We start from the raw sequence: 7291 nt of genomic DNA, 5'->3' as shown, positions 1-7291 counted from the left end.
GCAATTAAGAGCCGACATTTGAGAATGTGGTTTAATCAGGAAAAGCCAGTATGCGTCGGCGGTCAAGGTATTCACTCCAGCAATTAACCGCCCTTGTGTCTCCAGCTCAGGATAATTCCTGTGCTCTAGCATGTTTGCGGTTGTTATGTTTCCAGGTGTGCATTGTGAAATCATGTTTGCCAGGTACAATGTATCATTGACTAGATTGATCATGTTTCTCGCAATCATTTTGCATCTGGATGCTGCCCTTTCTGCCTTCATTACCTGTGTGTTCCATTCCATGAAAAGTATGTCCTTGTATGTTACACAGATTCGGGACAAATTTGCCGCTTGCCCTTCTGGAGTGTCTTGCCATTCAATATACTCTGTTATATCATCTTCGGCCTGATCCAAGTTACTCCTGGCTTTCTCGATTTGTTCACATACTGCTGTAGATGCTTCACAAAGTATCTCAGCTTCAACCAGTTGTTGGCACAAGAGTCTGGTCTGAGATATCAATGCGCTGTTTATTAGAGTTGCCTCTGTTCTGAAATCATCAATACTCTTGGCACCTTTGATACTTTCAAGATGTGCTGACAGCTGAATTATTTGCTCCTCTTTAGATTTCATCAACAGCTCATTCGATGCCTTCAACTGGGATAATGCCTCTGACAATTCTTGTGCTTTCTGAATGTCACTTTGGTCTATCCTCAGTTTTTCAATTTGCTGGGTTAACAAATGATTCTCTTGTTGTTGGGCCAGCAATTGTTCTTCTACCTGCGCTGCCTTATTCCTTGCCTCTATCACTTCTGCTTGCAATGCGTATACCTCATGCTCTTTAGTCTTCAAAAGAAGACTCACTTCGGATGCTTTGTCGATGGTTGCCGCTGAATAAGCTCCCGCAAATTGCGACAGCTTTGTCAAATCTTCAGAGGGATCTAATTCTCCCTTCCAGACGACATTGCCCGTGACTGTTTGCTCAGTTGAAACAGAAGGTTGATCAAGCCTTCGCCTCTTCCTTGAGCGCCTTACAACGGCTCTATGCTTAGGGCTGTAGAAAATGTCTAGGGGAGGAATTTCCTCTACCTGAAGATCAATTTGATCAGATGGGTCTTGAGTAATTACCTCAACATTCTGTACCATGGGTGGGCCGCTGGTTCCTTCTAGAACCGGAGAAGAAGTAGTATCGGGAGTCTTTGAGGCGTCTGAGTCTTTGGAGGCTTCCTTACCACTTATAATGGAATCGAATTGGTTCCATTCTTTAATCAATTCAGGATCAACAGAGATTTGCTTACTCTGTTCTTTCTCTTTTTCAATCCTCTGCTGTTCCTCGAATGCCTCCCGCTGTTGCTCCTCTTGTGCTCTTCGTTGCTGTTCCTCCAATTCCCTTTTCTGCCTATCTTCCAGTTCTTTCTTTGCTTTTTCTTCTTCTTCTCTTTTCCTCTATTCTTCTAGCTCCCTTTGCTTTCTTTGCTCTTGTTCAATTTGTGCTTTTTGCTGCCTTTCTATCTGTTCTCTTCTATGCCTTTCTGCCTGCAGCTTGTTTTGCCTTTCCTCCTGTTCTCTAATTGTAACGGGAGGTGAATTTATTTCCAGCTGATCAGGCTCGCTTGAGGATGATGTTGGGGTTGTGGATAATAAATCTAGAGGCAAAGTTTGCAACCTTTGCTTTCTAAGTTTATTAAATTCAGTTAATTCCACATCTTCATATCTCATTGCAGTAAGCTGTTTGACTTGGGTTATTGAATCGGCACCCATGAACAGGTCGTCAAACTGGTCTTCTTGATGAACAAACTTTGTCAGCTTAGCCTGTTCCAAGGCAATGAAAGCAGTCTTTTTTGGGTCATAGAGTCTATTTGGAATAGAAGCTAGAGATACCATTTGGAGTTTTGCTGCTTCCTTTTCTGCATGTTTATAATTTAGCAGCGTATAAACTCCAATTCTTAAAGGAAAAGATGGCCATCCTCTCTTCTTCTCCTCTTTGAGAGTTTGTGTGACACCCTCAGACATGATCTGATAGGAGATTTCTCGAGCTAACAATTTATCTGGGATGTACAAGGGGAGAACATGCGGCCTAGCCTTGCTTCCAAAAACTCTGATATAGGAAAAATGTTCTTCGCCGAACCAATGGGCTACGGCTGGTAGGTCAAAAGAAGCTTCATAAGAAATTCTAGGGATAGGTCTGTCAAAAATAGAATAGTGAACGGGAACCATAAAACCATTGCAAATTTGATACAAATGGTCTTTGTGGGAGGATTTCCACAATTTCCGATGATACAAATGAATAGGTTTTGGGTCATGGGTTGTCCATCTCCAACCAAGGACAGGAAACTCAGAATTAAAACAAAGGGTATCCATAATGTAGGCAGAGTAATAGAAGGGTGGGATTTTTCTCTCGGTGACTCTGGTTTTGGCCCTAAACTCACGAATAGCTATGACCAACTTATCAGACAGAATAGTGGCCCAATCCATGATTATACTATTGACGGCCACTTCCATTAAGGGAACCATATCAACATGGATATTTGCAGAATCATGAAATCCCCACAATCTACACATCATAATTCCAGCATAGCAGTAAGGTGAAGCCAAAGAAGCATTGGAGTACTTACCCGACATATCCTGCTTGTGTTTTGCTGGATTTTGCCTCCAATCTCGGAGAGGTTCGGATGGTGATTCATTCTCTCTGGCGAACTTCTCCACAAAGGCTCTGTTATAGACTTGCTCGGGATTGGGCAAATGATACATTCGTCTCAAGTCGTCAGGCTTGAAGGAACCGAAAATCCTTCCATCCTTAGTATGGAAGGTTCTATTAGTGAGAGTAATTTCTTCAATTGCCCAATGTACCACATCAGTATAAGGCAAGACTTGTTCTCTGGCTGCTATTCTGTGCAGAAAGGAGTCAGCCAGATCTTTAAGAGTTGCCTCAGACTTTCTTAGTTCATCCACACTTGCCTCCGTTACTGTCGTTTCTGGTTGTTCTGCTTCTAGCAAATTGTATGTCCCTTGCCATGTAGTGCCAGGAAGACCAGTGCATGTAGTATCTGAGATTAAGCCTTTCCTTGAAACTGTAGCAGCTTGGCCTGAGACAGGTGTTGCAGTAGAACCTGCCACCTTCTTGAACTTCTTTCCCATCATATTCAGACTTCTCTCGACAGTTGAATTCTACACAAATGCAAGAGAAATCGTAACATAGAAATAACAATGACGATCCATAACGGGATAGATATATTATTTGAAGCGTGGTGAGATTATTTCTAAAAGTGGCTGCGGATCTAATGATTTGAGAAGGCACCGTAGATGCAATGATGATGATTTTACAGCCTGCAGCTCCATAAATGACCATTACTTAAGTTATTAAACCGAATGACCCCTTAAAGCGTGCAATAGATTTTTTCAAAGGTCTAATTGTAATTGCTCGTTAATTCGAAGGGGCAAAGCTTTAAATACGCATGCATTACCTTATCCCTTTACTTAACGGCATTTTGAAATCTGTGCTTTTGTCAAATCGGATTTAAATATAACTTTAATGCTTTGAAATAATCACCTTTTAGGAACTGAGGTCATCATTAAGCGTCATCGCATCGCATCGGGAGTGTGAATGACATTATTATTTGGGAAAGATCTTAGCGAATGCCGATTGCGACATTGTATCATATTAGCGCGCGAACATAATCCCTAAATGTATATCAATTGATTTACCGACTACCGATAGTGATATCGCATCGGGGAAAAGATCTGAACGTCTTATGAAAATGCGTAGGATTCTGTCGACTGCCGATAGCGATATCGCATCGGGTCGGAGCTTTAAAACATTTTTCACAAGAAGTAGCGCCGATATTTGATCACCGATATCGTGTCGCATCGGGGAAAAGGCATGTGCTTTTTCTGTGTGTGCATTGGCTATTGCCGATGGCCGATAGCGATATCGCATCGGGAAGAACCAAGATGGCAAACGACCTTGCGATTGCTTTTTCGGACTTAACCAAAAATTAATTATTATTTGTTCAACAAGGGTTTTATGCACAAATTCATTTGATTATCATACCTTATCCGAACAAGTTTATTAATGCCAATTACAAATTTTAAAAGGGACCCATTTCATATGTAAATTGTTTGTGATAAAAATGTTATGAAATGGGGGGTTGTTGTAGGGCACAACATACAGTCATGGTTCTTTGATAGTCTTTTATGGATCCAATTTAGATCAACATCTTTCATGTAACAATAATTTTCTTTTCTCACGCAAACCAATGGAAGTTATTTGGAAGAGCATTTTTGAGCGAGTGGGCACAGTCTTGAACAACGTTTTGTGATTGCTAGTTACAGATTTCTCTAGATGCATTGAGCATATCTGTCTCTATTGGCATTCTTGATGTGCAACGGAATTGGTAATACACTGCTCCCATACCACCGTTGGTTCCAGTCCACTATCTCCTTGAAGAGATGCTACTGGTGTTATAAGCCCTGAGAAATGCATTGCAACCATTCCCAAACTAACAGAGATAATAGAGCTCGGGATTGTTGTTTGCCTATCAAAGTAAGTAGAAATATTCCTAAAAAAGATGTAAGAGCGATGAATCTTCCCACTACTTCTGTTGCTTTAGTATGCTATAATAATATGCTCTAAGAGTTATGATGAGTTGAAGGGATGGAGGAGTGTTGGAGCATATGAAATTAGAAGACAATGATAGTTTTATTGGTAATGACTATCCCATCCAAATTCTCAACACTGATCATAACTTTGTAATACAGTTTAAATTGTCTATCATATTTACTAATCCGCTCAAAATCGAAGGGCTTCTCATATTTTTCCCAAGTGGCTTCCCACTCATCCTCTGGTATTGCTTGAATGCCGTGGGAAAATTTAGCGTCATGGATTTTTTTGTGAATGTCTTTAAACAAATGTTGTATTTCTTCCTCTACCTGGTTCTGGTTAGCGACCTCCTATTGGAATTTATCAAAATTGAGGGCCTACATTCTCAATAACATTGTCATATCCCCTTTTTCACCCCCACACATCCTAGAGAAGCCTAAATTTCCACTAGAATTGGAGGCACTCTTAGCGGTTTCATGGTGCTAGTATTGGGTTGTTCCCATGGAGGCTGTGAGGGCCTCTTGCAACTCTAGTTTGTAGGCATAACCGAGGTCACTATTGGGTATTTGGGCTACTGAAAGGGATTCTCAATTCAAATCTAGATGAAGATCCAACCTATTATGTTAAGGTTGATGTGTTAAGGAAGGCCGCAAGCTTGGAAACTGTAAGGTATTATTATATGTAACTTTATTGATATTCATTGCAGCAGTGGGTATGAATATGAATAATATAATGAAAATCTGAGCATTAATTGTTGAATAGACCATTGTGAGTGAGTGATAGTGGTGACAAGAATATTTTTACCTCTCAGTATGAATAGTGCTTCGCAACCATAACCTCTTATTCTCATTGTTACCAAATGTTAATAACTATGAAGACTTTGGTCAAAGGTTATAGTTTCACTTGATGGTGTAAATAGACCTACTGACACCCATTTCTGCCCTCGGTTCATGCTTGAAGATTTTTTCTCAAAGAAGAGTGGATTAACTAGTACTCTTGAAACATAAGGTGGAGTTGCAATAAAACTTTTTTGAAGTTTTTAAATTTCTAAGATTTACAATTTATTAGAATTCTTGAGAATTCTAATTGTTTCAATTGCTAAAATCACAATTAAATTCAACAAATACACTCTCACAGATATTCAAACCTCTCTGCAAGATGCACAAGAATAGATTGATTTTTTGCAAGTTTAATCTCAACTATAGCAAGAGGAGCTATAATAGAAAAGACATCCTTCTGAACTTGTTTTTGTTGAGAATAATTACCTACTTGAACTTGAAATAGGATCCTATCAATAACCAACAAGCCATCAAGTCAGTAAAGTTGAGGTTAATTTAGATCAAGTGTTCATTTCAAAAGCATATTTGAATACAGGTGTGGAAATCCAGCTTGCACTTCCTAAGCCAATCATCAAACCTTGGGAATAGCTTGTCCATAACAAGCACAAAACCAGACTTGGATATGATGAGGAGGTTTCCTTTCAAATTCTAAATAAATCAAAGCCCATCCAGTTTCAAAATGCTGGATTTGTTCATGATAGTTCACCATCAACTATTTTAGATTATGCTCCTCCACAATCACAACCAAAAGTTGTTAAATGCCAACACTATGACCAAGTTGGCCATATGAAAGATCATTGTTTTGTTCTTCATCCATGTGAGCACTGTCATAAAGCCACTCATTCTTCAAACAAATGCTTCAAAAACAAGCCTCTTGCAAGAAAAGGATTCATCGTGGATGGATCACTTCTTGGAGTTGGGCTTCAACAGCTAAGAATACATTTCAGTCATATGTCAAAACCTGTTGTAGAGTATTGAACAATCTTGCAGTTGAGTTTTATCCATCATATGAAATTAGAGCATATGAAATTAGAAGAAAATGATAGTTTTATTGGTAATGACTATCCCATCCAAATTCTCAGCACTAATCATACCTTTGTAATACATTTTAAACTATCTGTCATCCTTACTAATCTACTTGACATTGAAGGGCTTCTCATATTTTTCCCTAGTGGCTTCCCACTCATCCTTTGACGTTTCTTGAATGCTGCTGGAAAATTTAGCGTCATGGACTTTTTGTAAATGTATTCAAACAAACACCATATTTCTTCCTCTGCTTGCTTGTGGTTAGTGACCTCCTGTTGGAATTTATCAAACTCGAGTACCTGCATTCTCAATAACATTGTCATCTTCCCTTCGTCACCACCACCCATATCAGAGCATCCTAAATTTCGACTAGAATTGGAGGCACTCTTAGCAGTTTCATGACACTAGTATTGGGTTGTTCCCATGGAGGCTGCAAGGGCCTCGTGCAACTGTAGTTTGTAGGCATAACCGAGGTCACTATTGGCTGTTTAGGCTGCTGAAAATTCTCTGTATTGGACAGACTTTGTATCCATGTCCAAATTTGCCATCCTTTGCCAAGAAAAAATGATTGTGAGGAGATTAGATAAATTTGAAATTGATTATGGTGAGGTGATTGAATAAATTGTAAGTTCAAATCTAGATGAAGATCCAACTATTATGTGAAGGCTGATGTGTTAAGTAAGGTTGTAAGCTTAGAAAATATAAGGTATTATTATATGTAGCTTTATTGATATTCATTGCAGTAGTGGGTATGAATATTGAAAAATATAATGGAAATACGAGCATTAATAATTGAATAGACTATTGTGAGTGAGCGACAGTGGTGACAAGAATATTTTTACCTCTTAGT

At 39.2% G+C, this 7291-nt stretch overlaps 1 pseudogene; it reads right to left on the bottom strand.

Annotated features, from left to right (window-relative positions):
• Positions 1-6444: 6444 nt before the first annotated feature.
• On the bottom strand, positions 6445-6989 carry LOC149201398 (uncharacterized; annotated as a pseudogene).
• Between the last annotated feature and the right edge of the window lie 302 nt (positions 6990-7291).

This window comes from Pinus tabuliformis, chromosome 2_1 (genome assembly GCF_031772625.1).
Source record: "Pinus tabuliformis cultivar Carrire ecotype Pingquan chromosome 2_1, CPIR1, whole genome shotgun sequence".
NCBI classification, from domain to species: Eukaryota; Viridiplantae; Streptophyta; class Pinopsida; order Pinales; family Pinaceae; genus Pinus; species Pinus tabuliformis.
The sequence above is the reverse complement of the archived record's forward strand: the minus strand, read 5'-3'. Positions and strand labels throughout refer to the sequence as shown.